We start from the raw sequence: 17,350 nt of genomic DNA on the forward strand, positions 1-17,350 counted from the left end.
TTCGTACATTTTCCAAATGATCGAAATTAAAATAAAAAAAACAACAAAAATTGTAACAATGGAGCAAAAGGCACAATGAGAAAAAGCTAAAATGTTGACCCCAACAACCAATAACAAAAGGCTTAAAGACAAAGCATTAAACATCCATCTTTCTACAAAATAAATAAATATATGTATAATGTAAATATATATATATATATATATATATATATATATATATATATATATATATATATATATATATATATATATATATATATATATATATATATACTGGTGACCACTGGTAATAGGCAACAAAGGCGTGTGTGTCTCACAATATTTGTATTTGTCAGCCTGTCTAAGTGTAGGATTTATATACATGTACATCCATCAACATAATGTAATATGTAATTTAATCTTGGGAATGTCTTGGTTTAATTTTATTTGAACATGCATCAGGTTACAATGAAATACATCACTTAAATCAATTCACAGTTCCACATGTCCATACCTCCCATCTGTTACTTACAATCTGTTATAGTTACGTTTCTTCACTTCCTGTATTCCAGGTAGGATTTTTTGTTTGTTTGCATAATAAATAATGTTCATAGATATAACCATCTAAATGGTGATATATAATAACAAATAGAAACAACATGACTCGTTCAAGACCAGAGAACAATAAAGAGTGTGGCATGATTTTTGATTGAAAACAAATTTTGCTTTGTTCAATATTGAAATGTTTCTCGCCACCTTATGTTTTATATTTTTAAAATGAGGTCTCCAGCTCATTTTTTCATCTATTATGATCCCCAGAAATGTATTTTCCCTCACCCTTTCAATGTCTGCACTGTCTATTTTTGTTTGCTCGTAAGTATCTTCTCTACTATTACCAAACAGCATGATTTTAGTTTTACTTAGGTTCAAGGACAATGGGTAAGCTATTTTTATCAAACCATTGTTTTAATAGGACCATTTCATCTCTCACCTTTTTAATGATTTCTTCCCAGCAGTATCATTCGCATATGATACCAGCTTTTGATGTACATTGATGTACAAGTTGAACAGTTTTGGTCCCAGCATTGACCCCTGGGGTACTCCGTAAGTAGCCCTATACAAGTCATTGAAATGAGTTCCTTCCGTAGGGTGGCTGGACGCACCCCAAGAGATTGGGTGACGATTTGTTTCATCCAGGAAAAGTTCAGAGTAGAGCCGCTGCTGGGGGGATTATGTCTCACAAGTGGCCTGGGAGCACTTAGGTGTCCCAGCTGCCACCCAGACTTGGATACATGGAAGAATATTGATGGGTAGATGGATGGATGGAAAATTCAATAAAGTTTGCAGCCGCACACTAGCGTAAACATGGTAGATGAAACGTTCTTCAGCACACAGCTGACCAGTCAAAAGTTCTTCAGATTCTGAAAAGTACTCAGTGGTGGGATGGAACTTCAATCAGGCAAAGTTTGGGGTCAAAATGAGGAAAGTTCCTCAGCATTTGTGACAATAAAAGATTTAACTGGATCAGTTTTTTTTACTTCACCAAATCCATCCATCTACAGTATGTAGATGCAGCAGAGAAGCCCAGATTTTATATATCATACAGAGTAAGTATTTGATTAGTCTACATTGCAGTGTGCTTGAACCTCATAAAGTCTGGGTTGGTCACATGTGTGACATGACTGCGCTATTTATAACAGGCATTGGAAGCGTCATTGGAATTTCAAAAATGGCTCAGCTGCCGTGCAATTGTTATTCTCCATTTTTAGGCTGCATGATCATATGTGATATATGAATTCTGGATGCACGACATGAATGGAGAGAGGGGCCTCATTCAAAGGTGCGATGCTGCCATGGCAGTGCTGGACAAATGCCACTTTGGATTCCATTTCAGATGAGTGGGTGGAAGTCAAATCTATTCCTGGAGCTGGATGAGTTTGCTCTGCAGACATCGACCTGAGTCCCTGCTGAAATAACAGCGAGAGGCCAATCGGTGAAGTGATTAGTGGGATGAATCAGAGCACAGGAACACACCTGCGCCAGCTTTTGGTTAATGGGGAATCTGAGGAGGATGCCATATCGGAGCATACAGTACGTGTTTGACTCCATCTGAAAGATCAGTTGCTTCGGTATTTTTGCTGTAACCAAATGTGTAGTTTAGGAATATAAGTAACAACAAAATGAATACAAATACAAATACCCATCATAATGTACAGTATGTCGTTTTTTATTCAGTTGGGGATTGGATATTGTGGCAGGAATCACTTCATCTTACTTACTTTCTCATCTCACAGTGGGGGGCGGCAATTGGCCCGTTAACAAAATGAGATCATGTAGATCAGTGTTTTTCAACCTTTTTTGAGCCACAGCACGTTTTTTACATTGGAAAAATCTTGTGGCACACCACTAACCAAAAATTGAATATTCCAATCTCTGGTCTACATGCACCGTGAAAATCAAACAGAATAGTCAATGGGGCATGCCCAGTAAAACGTAAACATCAACATCACGTGATACCGGCTTCCCCAAGTTTTTCTTTCACTTGTTGGAATAACTCCGTATTGCCAGTTTTTCGTCTGTCCAGTCTTGAAATTTAGTTTGAATCAAAAACAAACTTTACTTAGTCCAGTGCCGATTGCTGGCCTCCATTTCTAAAAGTGAAGAACGTCTGGATCTGCGTGTTACGTCATATCTGAGCATGCGCTGAAAGAACGCACCCGGGATAAATTTAAACAGGAAAAGATCAAATTCAATCTTGCTAATATTTTATAATTAAACTCGGGACATGTTTTATATAGATATATATTTTCTTTTTTAATAAAACTGCACTTGTGAATGGCGTATAGAAGGGTTTAGATTCTGTTCCACAGATGGCGCTAATGCACACGAAAGCTGCTTGCCAACCGCCAATAAACAACAGAAGAAGAAAAACACCAGGAAGAAGAAGGCACCCTGACAACTTTCCGTTTGAGCGGGTACAAGATACCTCAATCGGATTGGTTAAAGGAATATTCCATCCCTGTTCAATTCTTTCCGTTTGAGCAAATAAACCAAATGCAATTGGAATATTTGGGTCCATGTATACTATTGACATAATGGCTATTGACATAATATTTGCAAATGATGATTAATAAATGTTAACTATAAAAAGTGATATTGGATAATTCCTTAGGGCACACCTGACGGTTTCTCAAGGTACACTAGTGTGCTGTGGCACAGTGGTTGAAAATCACTGATCTAGATACAGTAGCGACAAAGACACCATTTTCAGGTGGCATAAACTTTTTAAAACTTCAAACAAGACATCCTGTGACTAAAACTGTAAGTGAGATTAATAAAGAGAAAATGGTTCAAATGGAAGGCTTACTAGGAGTTTAAAGGCACCAATGCACGTAGGCCCGATGACTGGCTTTTACTGGATGGATCTGCTCCTGCAGGGTCATGCTCAGTTTACAGTTGAGAGACAGCGGCAAAGACGAGCCCGTTGCCCCTTCTTAAGTCTTTACAAACACACGCAACTGGCAGTCGTTAGGATTGCAATAAAAGACTGTCGACATCCTCCGTCGTGTCCATAAAAATCAAAGAGAATTCACATGATAACAAATGTTCAGTGTCTCGTTTCACGCCATCAGAAATCATGGCAGAGAGTTTCCATGGCAACCGCAAGGCTATTAAACAGGCTTTCCACGCTGAGATAACATGGTGAGAGAGTTGAAAGGGACTTCTTTACATTAAAGTGGTAGAAATGGTCAGCTGCGTGGAATTTAATACCAGGCTGGACAAAAGTCATTCAGATGTATTTTGCACTAATGCTACTGTATACTTTAAGACTGACTTTACTTATGGTGTATTGCGTCTTTCCATCATAATTATTTTTTGTTGACACAATGGCTACAGCTAATTATGTCATACAATCATCTGTACCATTGTGCCAAAATACTATGCCCCAGCCGCAGGAACGCAATGCAAAGGCCACCATCTGGCAGCAAGTGCAATATTTTCCTGCTGTGCTATGTGCCATTGCCCCTGTCAAAATGACATCTTTGTTAATGTAGAAACAGCATGACATTTTTATAAGCCCGTCCAAAAAGGGTGTTGAAAATATTAACATGCAATATGGCTGGTTCACTCATGAAGATATATATGATTATATGATACACTGTATACACTGTACATGCCATAACGCCAGCCTTCTAACCAGGCTGACCCTTCTAACGGCTAATCGGTTACTATGACAACCAGAATGGAAGGAGTTCCCTGGTTGCTTGCGTCTGTGGAGAAGGTTTCCCTTTTCCTCTGACTAATCACACACAACAACATCGAAAATCTTCACCAAAACCAACATTTGTGGCAACATTTCCCTCTACACCACACATTAGGGTTGTCAGGCATGTAGTACAATGTAACGTTTCAATGAGGATCTTTTTGAGATGTGGAATATTTTTGTAGTTAGAGCACAGAAAAGGTGTTTATGACTCTCTAAACGCATTTTTGTGCCATTATTAGAGCTGTGTAGACATGAAATAACACCCCTATAGTCACCTTTGTACTTATATTATTCTTTGTTTACACCACATTCCTAATGTGTCAATGATAGGATCAGTGCAGGGACACGAGATGGCGACATGCAGGCTTGCAAGCTCACTGGTTTAGCCTTCAATAGACTTCAAAACTTAAGGAAGGGTTTCAAATGGAGTGAGGAAGCCTAAATTAAGAAGCCTAAAAACTTACCACTTCCACACGGATTAGGGGGACAACTTGTTTTCACCATGTGTCTATGTCTATGTCATGTCTCATAAATGTTGAGATGTCATTAGTGATCAGACCACTACATGTAACTATTGTTCAATATTTTTGACTAATATTTTGTGATACAGCAATAATTTTAATGATTTAAGTAGCGATAGAGTGAGGGAGCAATATTGAAGACTCGATATAACAAAGAGCGACTGCATTAATGCTTTAACTGCTATGATGACTTTACTAAACGACGTTAGCGTCGAGTGTTGCACAAGTCTCTGTGGCGCAATCGGTTAGCGCGTTCGGCTGTTAACCGAAAGGTTGGTGGTTCGAGCCCACCCAGGGACGACTTGTTTTTGTTCGAGCACACTCCAGTTCAGTACGGCCACTACAAGGTCTGTACCTCACCTGTTCTCATGACAGAAATTAAAACGTATACAATAAATACACCACAAATGAAATACAGTAAATTTTCATATTTGTCCATTTAGCTGTGTTATGAATAAAGACAAACTTTACAGAGAACAAGAGAGACCCGCCCCGCAGCCGTGTTTTGATCACCTTTCCAACATACTGTAACGTCACGCATGGTACATTTGAAATTCCAAACCTCTGCATGGTACGTCAAGCGTCTCTGTGGCGCAATCGGTTAGCGCGTTCGGCTGTTAACCGAAAGGTTGGTGGTTCGAGCCCACCCAGGGACGCAATTTCTTTTGACCTTACCTTTGGGATTTATGTTTGTTTTTGTCTAAAACAGACAAGTAAAAGTTTTGTTAACCATTTCCACAAAGTATAACCCGTCCTGTCACTCCTGCAGCATTAATCCTCCAGGAATCTTTAATCTACAATCACAAATGCAGCATCAAAGCTAACCCTGAGTATCTGTGTGAAACCAGCAGAACCAAAAACCGCAACAGAAACAACCCTAATTTACAGAAAAGCCCCATGTAAAGATGCAAACGGAACAATGCAGAGCAAAGCTCAACCGGCACTGAGCGTGCGGGGGAGGAACTGTTTGCTTTGCAGGCGCACAAGGAGGGTGGGGGCAGGGTTGCACAGAGTAAAGCCAAAGGAAAAGGACAATTCCCAGTTTACGAGCGTCCGAGATAAGCATCACACACTTCACAGCACAATTAAGTAGGCTATGCAAGGCTCGGCTCTGCATGTCTCTGTGGCGCAATCGGTTAGCGCGTTCGGCTGTTAACCGAAAGGTTGGTGGTTCGAGCCCACCCAGGGACGCACTGTTTTCCGATCATGTTTAAAAGTTGATGGAATAAAGCAGTCAAAGCAGCACATTTCACCTTTGTGGTTTTGCCTTTGTTGGGGGTTGCATAAATCATACATGTAATCACACGTGTCAAAACACAGCAACCACATCCATGAGGGAAGAGAAAAATAAAAAAAACTGACTTAATGAGAGATTATGCGTCATCAGTGACATTTCCAGAACATTTTTATCGAGCAGTATTCATTATCCGGTGAATGACTCCCTTTTTAGCACCTAATCAGCCCTCTGTGGAATAGCTCCAGCTCATGTAAAAAGTATTTCCTGCTCCAGACTCTGTGGAAGGGCAGGGCAGCCAATGTACCTCCGGCAAGACAAGAAATGATATTTATGTCTGACTGTTGCATGACGGCTATCAACATCAGATAATATGGTTTTTAATTCTCAAGCCATAAATGTTAAGTCTGTAATATTTTACTCAGGGACGCTTATATCGCTCTCCTTGTTTGATATTCAGTGTGTTTCACGCTGGCAGGCAAGTTGCTGTGTGGCTGACCTTTAACTGGGGAGAGAATTAAAATATACACCAGGCATATTTAAATGAGAATATCAACATTGTTATGCATTAGCCTTGGCCTTCTGTCATAGGTCAAGATGATTTGGTAAAGTTTCGTGGCCCTTGCCTTTGGTCCTTTGTGGTTTATGAAATCAACCTTAATTTGTTACTGGTGCAGTCTGCAACCTTCTTAGCAGGGTTGCATTAAAATGTCACAGACGGATCTCGATAACACTAATTATTTTTGTACAAATGAAGATTTGACTTCTGTGAAGTCCAGTCCTCCAGCATGGAAGCCATTGTCAAAAAGAAATCTGGCTGAGAAAACAACCCCGGGGTGACCGGGCATTGGCTGATGCCATTGGCTGAAGACAGCCCAAACCAACCGTGCAGGGGAGTGGATTGCCTTTTCAAGCTGAGCCCAAGGCTGGGGAGAGTGACACAGCGGTGGAAAATAACCAGCATGGTATCAATGCCAAAGAGCAGGCAACCTTTGAACCTCAACATTCAAGGCTGCACAAGCTACTTTCCAATTGATGCGAATGCGGACAAAACTAACAAGGAAATTAAAGCAACTAGTTCCTGGCTGGGGTGGAAGCACCAACATTGTTGAGTCTTATTGTATCTGAACTTGTGCTAAACAAACGCAGTCTTTGCTGTTGACAAAGGTATCATACCTCCACTTAGTACTCTATTCCGATTCTTCTGCATACCAAGATTTTGGAGGAAAGCTCATGTCTGCTTTTGTTAAAAGCAAAACTCGTCCCTGGGTGGGCTCGAACCACCAACCTTTCGGTTAACAGCCGAACGCGCTAACCGATTGCGCCACAGAGACTTGCTGCCATAGGGAAGTTAAGTCATCAGTCACGGTCATCTGACAGACGTTCACACAGCGAGCTTGGACTCTAGTCCTGCCCAGTGATTAACTGAGCATGGGATTGTGTCCACTAGTGTGCCACGGCACAGTGGTTGAAAATCACTGACATACAGTATTGACATACCAGTCATACGTACAGTCACTCAGCCATTTCTTACGAGCGTAAGATCAGGTCATGTCACAGATCAGGGCTTCTGTGACATCACAGAGGATCCCACAATGTTGGACTTGGAACCCTTTAAAGTTACTGCATCCTTTCCTACTGGTTCTGGCCCAAGAGCTTCCTTTCCGGGATCCATCACCATGGCAACCACCTTGTCATCTGGCACAACAACCACTCAACATCGCACATGGAGCTCAGATATATCCACTCAGCCCTCTCGGTTTTCTGCCTTTGGTGGTGTTGATGGTCAAGAAGGAGATAAGGTAGTATTTCACATATTTGTAATGTAATACTACATTGTAGTTATTTTTAAAATTCATATCATATCAAGAGGACTGACTGAAATCGTATTTGATTTTCCAGCTTACAACCAGCACATCCATTCACCCACCCAGCAAAAAAAAAAATGTCCCTCCAGCCACCCCACGTTTCCAACCGGTCCCCCTGCACCTCCACCCAGCCACCCAGCAAAATGTCCCTCCAGCCACCCAGCACTTCCATCATCCCCCCATCTAGCACATCAAGGCAGCCATCCAACACTTGATATTTCAGTGGAAAAGAAGGTTTCTAAAGGAGGAGAAAGATGGCACATATGAAGCCTACCCTCACGTTGGTTGCATTGACATCTGGCATGAAAGGCGTCCACAGAGCTGACGTTCTCCATGAAGTCTGCGCTGAAGATGATTTTTGGAGGGCAAACTCCAGGTGCAGCAAATTGAATACAAGTGAGCCAGAATGTGGCTTTCTACACACAGCAAAAAGCACAAGCGTAGAAGAAGAACAGCACTTCCAGGGACTAATCCACCGGACAGGTTTGGTAGGAGATCAGGATCAAGACTGAATGAACAAGTAAAGTTACCAGAAGACAGTGTGGAGGAGTGCAACATCACACTGTTTACAAAAGCCCCGATGTCTGATTCTGAGATTTTCCTGACTGAATCCATTGGATCAGCCATTATGGATCCAGCCTGGACTACAGACGTCATCCACAAGGACTGGTTAGCATGTTGACCTTGATTGGGCTCTTGTGGTTCAGAACACTATGCATAATTTCAATGGGTACAGCCCATACTAGTTTTTGGTCAGTACCCAAATCTTCTATCTGTGTTGGTTGACAAGCCATACCTGGTCTGGAAGGGACCCTGTGAGTACTAGACGAGGAGAAAAGGCGTTCACAGAAGCTCAACGTTCAAAGAATAAGGAGGGTTCTCTGTAAGCAACTTAGATACACAGATGAAAAATATGAAAGTAGTTATTGGTCTGGATGGATGGATGTATTTGTAAGACGTGGTGGACTTCTTGTTTGAGTCCATCACTCAAGGCTTTGTAAGTCCAACACACAGATTTCAGATCATGCAGAAGGTAATCCAGGTGATGAAGTAGACAACGGAAGTGGCTGGGATGTGAATGCTGACAAAATGACGAAGGTCAAACTGAAATGGAAAACTGTCTGCAGTACCCCGGCGTCTTCTAGAGATAGTCAGTTGAAAAAAGTACAGACTAAAGTCAGAAATGGTGACCCTAAAGTTTCAATATTTGAAACAAAGATATGCTCGACCTTGTTGTGTTCAATGATGCCTCAATTGCTAACCTTTCTGATGGAGGTTCCCAGGGAGGGGCCTTGATTGCTCATGAGGGAGAAAGAGGGCGGTTTTCCCACCTGTGCCGGCAGTCCAAGAAAATCAGACGTGTGGTGAGGAGCACCCTTGCTGGAGAAACCCTAGCAATGTCAGATGTCAGATGGCATAGACAACGCTAGATTTCTGGCAACTTTGTTGTCTGAGCTCACCACTGGGAATGCTACAATTAATGTTCCTCCACTAATCCAGGGCCATACTGCTGCAACTGGCCACACTCAGTACTCAGTACTCAGTACAAATGTATTGTGCAGCTATAGAATCCCTGGCAAAAGGAAAAATATATACCAGTACAGATTCTTCCAATGATAAGAACATGACTTATACCGGTATCAATAATAAACGTAAACAATCTGAGTTGTGTGCGGCAGTGGATATAGTACATAAGATTTCAAAAAACCCTTAAAACACTGACAACAAATTCATATGCAATATTATTGAAAAAAAGAAGACTCAAAACCTTGCAACTTTTGTCACAAATGTTTGAAAACCCTGCCACAAAATCCTGCAGGGTTTGATTGCCATCAGCAGCCACAATGAAGTTTGATGCTCTCAGTGGTCCGGCTTTGACCGTGGTTGTCCTTGACATTTACTCTGCAAGAGTGAAATGTCAGAGGCTGGTATTTTAGAATCTTCCTGAAGGTAAAACCAGCAGGGTCACAGAGCGCCCCCTTCTAGTGAGAGACCACGGAAAGAACACTTGTTCTTCTGACTCTTCCACATGACCAAGTAACGTTGGAAAGGTGTCAGGCTTCAGAAACCGTTTTTCGGCTAGTCCAGCTGCATCGCGGCCCATGTTCACGTAAAAGTAACAATCCAGAGTTAAATGCTGTTGACAGATTCAAATATTGTTCATTTCTGGTAGAGAACTCTTCTGCCTGATGTTTCCTCATTAGGAACCCCTTATACTCAAAGAAACACTTCCTGGGAGCCATTCCTAAAAACGTAAACACGGAAGCAGAGCTTAGGGGAGGGCAGAGAGCGTATCTGGCCTACAGTGCACGCCCATATTTGGAAGTCTGCCTAAATGTGACATCACTAATTATCTAAACTTTGCTATCGTTTAACATAAGAATACAACATTCTAACTACATTTATAGGTCAGAAAAGTGGAAAAATCATAATAGTTCCACTTTAAGGATGTACAATACATCAACAAGTGACTTTGATGTTTGCAGTCCTTATGCTATGATTTGAAATACTTTGTAAAATGTAGAAGACACAATAGGTGAATTTGCACACAGAATCGGATCAGTATCGCCGTTACCGGACTATATTTTTGCCCAGTATCGGTTCGGAGATGCAAGTGATGTTGTGCTTTTGTGCATGCGTTACTGCGTTGCTTTCCAGAGGCTTTGTGTTCATATTAATATGTGGCATTTATTTCAAGTTCATATATTACGTGTGAAGTTCCCCAGGGGTCAATACTGGGGCCAAAACTGTTCAACTTGTACATCAATGATATCTCCAAAGTAACAAAAGACTTAAAGCTGGTATTATTTGCGGATGATACCACTGCTTTTTGTTCTGGAGGGAGTACAGACAAAATCATTAGAAAGGTCAGAGAAGAAATGGTCACACTAAAAAGATGGTTTGATGATAATAGATTGTCCTTGAACCTAAGTAAAACTAAAATCATGCTGTTTGGTAACAGCAGAAAGGACACACACCAGCAAATACAAATAGACGGTGTGGACATTGAAAGGGTGAACGAAAATAAATTTCTGGGGATCACAATAGATGAAAATATGAGCTGGAAACCTCATATTACAAATATACAACATAAGGTGGCCAGAAATATTTCAGTATTGAACAAAGCAAAATTTGTTCTCAATCAGAAATCACTCCACACTCTTTATTGCTCTCTGGTTCTACCATATCTTACTTATTGTGTGGAAATATGGGCTAATAACTATAAAAGCAATCTTCACTCGCTAAATGTACTGCAAAAAAGGTCAGTAAGGATAATTCATAATGCCGCCTACAGAGAACATACTAACTTCTTATTTCTAAAATCACAAATACTTCAACTTGCTGATATAGTTCATCTTCAAACAGCTAAAATAATGCATAAGGCTAAAAATACGAGGTACATTATAAAAAAAACAAAAAACCTAAACTGTATTATGGAAAGCAGGAAGTGAACAAATGTAACAGTTACTGATTGTAAAAGTACCAGATGGAGGGGTAGGATTTAATAAGCTTTGCTTCTTCCTACTCCTTTTGGACATGTGGAACTGAGAACTGATTATTGGATGCACTCAATTGGAATCTGATGCATGTTCAAATGAAATAAAACCATTACCATTACCATTACCATTACCATTACCATTACCATTACCATTACCATTACCATTTGGTCATCTGGACAATCGCATAAAAAAGACCCTGCTGTGTGACCATAGCCTTTATCTCTGTGGGAGGAGCCTCGTCTTGTGAACCGAGTGTCCCGTGTCATAGAGTGTCCTCTATATGAAGATATATCTATATCTATATATAAGTGTTGAAAATATCTGTTCAGTCAGCAACCTAATGTTGAGTTTTGGCCCCCTGACCCTCTCTGGTATACAGCTAATATTTTGTCAGCACTATATTTTAAAAGGTACCAGTTGAATATCAGGAAATATTTTCAAATCACAGTCACAGAACACTTTGACTTTGAGACGGGCAACCACTGCACCGTCATCAGACAATCAAACGACCACAAACCTATCAGCCTGCCATAAACATTGAACATTGCAGGCCCCTCCAATTCTGAGCTGGCATTTGTCAAGATGAATGGCGTCCAATAACCAGGCACCAGGCGACCTTCAACGGCCGACTGACAAACCCACAGAGACGTGTCTGATATACAGTAAGTGAGCTGGCGTTCTTTGACTGTGCTTCCTTTGACACGAGGAATAAGATTAACATTCAAACGGCCTACTGAAGCACACGGCTCTCGACTTTGTTTACTTTGGTTGTCTGGCACGGTTACATTGTCAGGGATCTTGTCTCCACATCTCAAACTGGATGAATTCTTCACACACAATCACATTCTTGTAGTATAATTATCACTGTCCAACACCAACACCTCAGTAGTTTCTTAGCAACTGCAATCTGCACATTTTCTGCTGTTGCAACTTGCTTATGAGGTCTATGAAACCCCGACACGGGCACGGTATTATGCTGCCGCTGGTAACTTCAGGTAACAAATGCACTCACTGGCAATGAAGAGATGAGACAAGCCTCGCTGTGCACTCGTTTGGCAGATGAATAAACCTTAGTGCCAAGCCACTCCATTATTCATCCAGCCTTTAGAGCCGTGCACTACAGCATGAAGAGCAGACGAGCGCCCCAGGCAACAGACTATGAGAGTCCGGTCATGGTCATCTCAGTCGATGAGGCTGTGGCTCAGATGGCTTTGTGGATGACCGCCAAGACTAACAGGAGGGAGGTTGAGAATGTAGAAGGCAAACTGTTGAGCTTTGAAGCTATTTCCATGACCAAAGAGATGAAGACAGAAACCAAACCACTTCTCAATAACTGGAACTACACCCAGCAAGAGAAACTTGGAATATTTTGGGCGAAACATGTACCATTCCCACGATCATTCTTTAAATGGGGAGTTACATCACTACAGAAAATGGGAAAAATAGCAAGAGACACGTAAATGGCCCGCATGGATTTTCGGACCCCCAGGACGCCCGTACGCCCATCATGCAAGTGGGCTACAGGAGCCTCGTACAATCCCCACATGTGTATACCCCCCGGTGAGTGAAACATACAACAGCCGTACATGAAGCGCACCTAACACGCACGAGTTGCACGCAGCACTCACGATCTACACGCAACCGATTTTCGACAGAGGGCAAGTGGCAAGCATCTGGGTGTCACGAATCACTCAAACCCAGGACACACTTCCTCTGATTACCTTACTTCCTCGACATGCTGGCCACGGACAACACATGTCCCAAAAAGTGTGGCGCCCGTGAGGTAATAGGTGGAGATTCTCAAAGACCTAGAAAGCTTTCTGTGTGGGTTATTGTGTGTAGCTGCTCTACAGGAGTCACTTGATACATTCATGGCTGTCTGATATGCATCTACCACACACAGACATACACTCTCACGGTACTGCTAGCTTTGTTTAGACCACATTGAGCACATGTTGTACACAAACTACACAGGAGACGAACCCCTCTTTAACCCTTAGATGCATAAGTGGGTCAAAAATGACCCGGTCAGGTTGTTTTCTTGAAATATCTTTGTAATAAAATTTTTTTATCATTTCATATTCCAGGTATTCCTCAAAAAACATGTTTTTGATATCATGCCGTTCACATTTTAACTTACCTTTTATACATTTTAAGAAATTTTTGTTTTTGTGTTACTACCCCAACCTTCCATAAGTGGGTCGAAAATGACCCGGTCAAGTTGTTTTCTAGAAATATCTTCGTAATGAAATTTTTTTAATCATTTCATAATCCAGGTATTCCTCAAAAAAACATGTTTTTGATATCATGCCGTTCACATTTTAACTTACCTTTTAAACATTTTAAGAAATTTTTGTTTTTGTGTTACTACCCCAACCTTCCATAAGTGGGTCAAAAATGACCCGGTCAGGTTGTTTTCTTGAAATATCTTCGTAATGAAAAATGTTTATCATTTCATATTCCAGGTATTCCTCAAAAAACATGTTTTTTTTATATCATGCCATTCACATTTTTAACTTACCTTTTATACATTTTAAGAAATTTTTGTTTTTGTGTTACTACCCCAACCAATAAGTGGGTCAAAAATGACCTGGTTAGATTGTTTTCTTGAAATATCTTCGTAATCAAAATTTTTTATCATTTCATATTCCAGGTATTCCTCAAAAAACATGTTTTTGATATCATGCCATTCACGTTTTTAATTTAAATATCATACAAGTGATTATTCCTAACCAAAATGCCAAAATTGGCACAAAAACCCATTGATTTTAGTATGGGTCATTTTTGACCCACTTATGGAAGAGTGTAGGGTCCAGTCACTCGTGCATCTAGGGGTTAACAACAGCACTTTACCAAGCTAACTAGTTAGCCTCCACTGTAGTTATTCCAAGAGTAGGGTTCAAATTGATTTGGAAAGAAGGACAAAAAGAAGCTAAAAACATACCACTGCCACACGGAATGTGAGGAGAACTTTTTTTCCACTATGTCATGTCGGGCTCTTCATCCATGGCTGACTTTCCGCAGGCAATGTCTCATCAATGTAACATTACTGATGCCTACGAGTGCCCACAACACTACATATGATAATATTAGGCCATATAATAATAGGCCATAGTCAACTATGAAACTGCCATCATTTATTAATTAAATCCGTTTTGAAAAAAACAAAGACAGCTGGGATAGGCTCCATCATACCCAAGACCCTAGTGATGACACGTGGTGTAGAAAACTGGTGTATGGACTCACTTTTTAAATTAAAGATAAGAAGAAATGTTGCAATGCCTTTCCTCAAAGAACATAAAAGACTGTGACTACACCGGTTTCCATGGCAATCACCTGCATCGTCACATCGTCATGGTTACCTAGGAACTAATCCTGGGACCCCATGCGTTGTGTTTATGTTTGTCGGAGATCAGGTTTATTTCTGAGAGTTTAAGCGTGACTTGTGTATATCCATGCTAGGATGCAATAATATAATAATAATAATCTGCCGTATATTGAAAACAAATTCAATGAATTCAATGAAGAGCAATGGCTTCAGTATTGTACTGTGTGTATTCACATCATAAAAATAAAACATCAAAACATAGAAGATATTTCTCATACAAACTGTTCAAGCCATACATGCAGTTTAGATTGAAACGTTTGTAGTTAAACTTTAGCTGAGTCGCATCTTATGGACAATTTGAAGAAGCCTGCCCTCTAGTGTCCCATAAGAAAAAATACATACAGTTGGACTGTTGGACACCCAAACTGTTGCCCTCTCTATGACAAAATGATTGACGTATATCTACATTTACGATTACAATGTTCAAGTAAATCCTTGGAGCGTGGCGACTGGCAGAAACTGGCACAGTCCTCAAATGTATTAAAACTAAACTGAGACTTTATCAGGTCATTGGTAAACATTATGGCATCTTTATATTTTGTAATATACCCAAAAATTAACTACACAAAAGTCCATTGAGACATCAAAAGTTGCTGTAGTGAGGAGTTTAACTGGGTGTAATACTGGTCGGTATAGTGACTCCACTATAGTGACTCCAGGGTGTCGGGTCAGGACAGCACTTCAGTGAGTTCAGTCCTCAGGACGGAATGTCCACATCTACATTGGTGTCTTCTTATATTTAGGGTAGGTGGGTGGTCCAGAACAGGTACCATCAAACAGTCTTTTGGACAGCCGCCCCCAAATTTGACCATTAGGTGTGAAAACTGTCCTGAGGTAAAGGTGGTCGCTTGACGAGACGTCAAGGTTTTTCACTTGAATTACAGCTGTCTGCTCCAGGAATAACAGTCTTCACCGTCCCTACTTGCCAGAGGGCTCTTGGAGTTTGTTGATCCACGATAAGGACGACTGTGTCTGCGGTGATGTCATCACTTTCCGTCTTCCACTTCTGCCGGGCTTGCGAGGTAAGAAGGAAGTGCTGGATGTAATGTTTCCTAGAACCCGGGAAACACGCCATCTTTTCTGATTCAGCAGTTCTGTTGCAAGGTAGACCACTTGAGGGAGCGACGAGTCTGGCTGCCCCATCAACAGGCAGTTTGGCGTGACAGGATCAGGGTCAGCAAGGTCAGAGGATACATAACCCAAGGGCCTTGAATTGAGGAAACCTTACTATTTCAATTAGGACAGTCATTAACACTTCCTCTGGCATCGTCTCAGATCCAAAATGGTACAAAGGGCGTTCTTGACGGATCTCACTTCTCGATCCCAGGAACCGCTAAAGTGAGAAGTATTAGGTGGATTGAACTAGAAACTGATCTGTTCAGCTGCAAGATTTTTCTTTACTGCCGGTTCTCAGGCACTGGAGGCTTCATGCAGTTCTTTACTTCATCCTTACAAATTGGTGCCCTGGTCTGAGAGGAGTTCATAGGGCTTCCCTCTCCCTATCCAGGTGGACGGCACGAGTAATGGGGCACTTGTGCAAAATGCCCCACCTCTTCTCTGTGTGTCATCTCACTTACAATCATCAGTCCGAAACAGTCAACAACAGTGGAGTAGAAAAAGGGTTGACACAGCCTCAAACTGGAGGGGGGTATATAGGCCATCCTTGGTACCTGTGGGCGGCTTCTCCACTTCCTACAGTCCACGCAGTAATGCTGGTGCTTCTTGACTGCTCCTCTGCTTCTCAGTATGCAGTAATTCCTGCAAAGCTCGGCAAAAACATGCTCTAATCTGGGGTGCTGCAGGTGGTTGTCATAATGCTGAGTTAGAACTTCCTCCATACGACGAAGAAGACAAGCACTGATGGATCTCAGATGTTATATTTCTGCAACTCTGGTGCCTACAAATACGTTATATATGCAGGAGTGTGACTGTAGCTAGTACCTGTGGTAGACTGTGGTGGAATCGGTCCAGTATACTACGACGTAGATATTGATTGTGAGCTTTTTGATCAGCACAGAAGCCAACTTGTGCCAACTGAGGAAGTTAATCTTCCCATGCCCTCCAAGCCTGCAGCAGATCTTCAGGGAGTTTGGGATTGTCCGATCCTATTGTCGAGCAAGAAGGCAATAAATGTTGCACAGGTCAGTTCAGGACAACTCTGGTGTTTCTGGTAGAGAAGTGTGTCTGCTTTAGACTGCCACAAGATTCCAAGTGTACGCTCTTGAGGGTCAGCTGTTGCGTGACCCAGAGTGTGGTACTTTCTGACTGGGATTCTTTGGGCAGGTGTCTGATAACAGTAGCTACGTTGCTAGCTCATTCTCCGAGTTCAAATCCATCGTCCGTCACCAACGTGTGTAGTCGGCTTACCAGCTGCTTGGCTTGATCTTCTGATTGAACGCTCTGCAGGCAGTGTGCCTGTGAACAGCGCGAAGGTGGCATGGACTACATGTTTTCTCGAACAGGAGTACTTGCCATTCATGGATGGTAGGTTCTTGATCATCCCGCCGCAGCAAGCCAAGTAATGGCGGACTTGGTGAAACATTCCCTTGACATCACTGCTGATGACCACTGGTTGTTCCCAGAACTCCCAGAA

General features: G+C 41.6%; 4 non-coding genes across 4 annotated transcripts; 3 read left to right on the plus strand and 1 right to left on the minus strand.

The window, feature by feature from the left end:
• Positions 1-4,993: 4,993 nt before the first annotated feature.
• trnan-guu (transfer RNA asparagine (anticodon GUU)) lies at positions 4,994-5,067 on the plus strand. Its single transcript has one exon. It is a non-coding gene; the product is annotated as a tRNA-Asn (tRNA).
• Positions 5,068-5,349: 282 nt separating this feature from the next.
• Positions 5,350-5,423, plus strand: trnan-guu (transfer RNA asparagine (anticodon GUU)). The gene has a single exon. It is a non-coding gene; the product is annotated as a tRNA-Asn (tRNA).
• A 461-nt stretch (positions 5,424-5,884) lies between these two features.
• On the plus strand, positions 5,885-5,958 carry trnan-guu (transfer RNA asparagine (anticodon GUU)). Its single transcript has one exon. It is a non-coding gene; the product is annotated as a tRNA-Asn (tRNA).
• Positions 5,959-7,261: 1,303 nt separating this feature from the next.
• On the minus strand, positions 7,262-7,335 carry trnan-guu (transfer RNA asparagine (anticodon GUU)). The gene has a single exon. It is a non-coding gene; the product is annotated as a tRNA-Asn (tRNA).
• Between the last annotated feature and the right edge of the window lie 10,015 nt (positions 7,336-17,350).

This window comes from Doryrhamphus excisus, linkage group LG1 (genome assembly GCF_037039965.1).
Source record: "Doryrhamphus excisus strain RoL-2023G ecotype Guam linkage group LG1, RoL_Dexc_Guam_v1.1, whole genome shotgun sequence".
Taxonomy (NCBI): Eukaryota; Metazoa; Chordata; class Actinopteri; order Syngnathiformes; family Syngnathidae; genus Doryrhamphus; species Doryrhamphus excisus.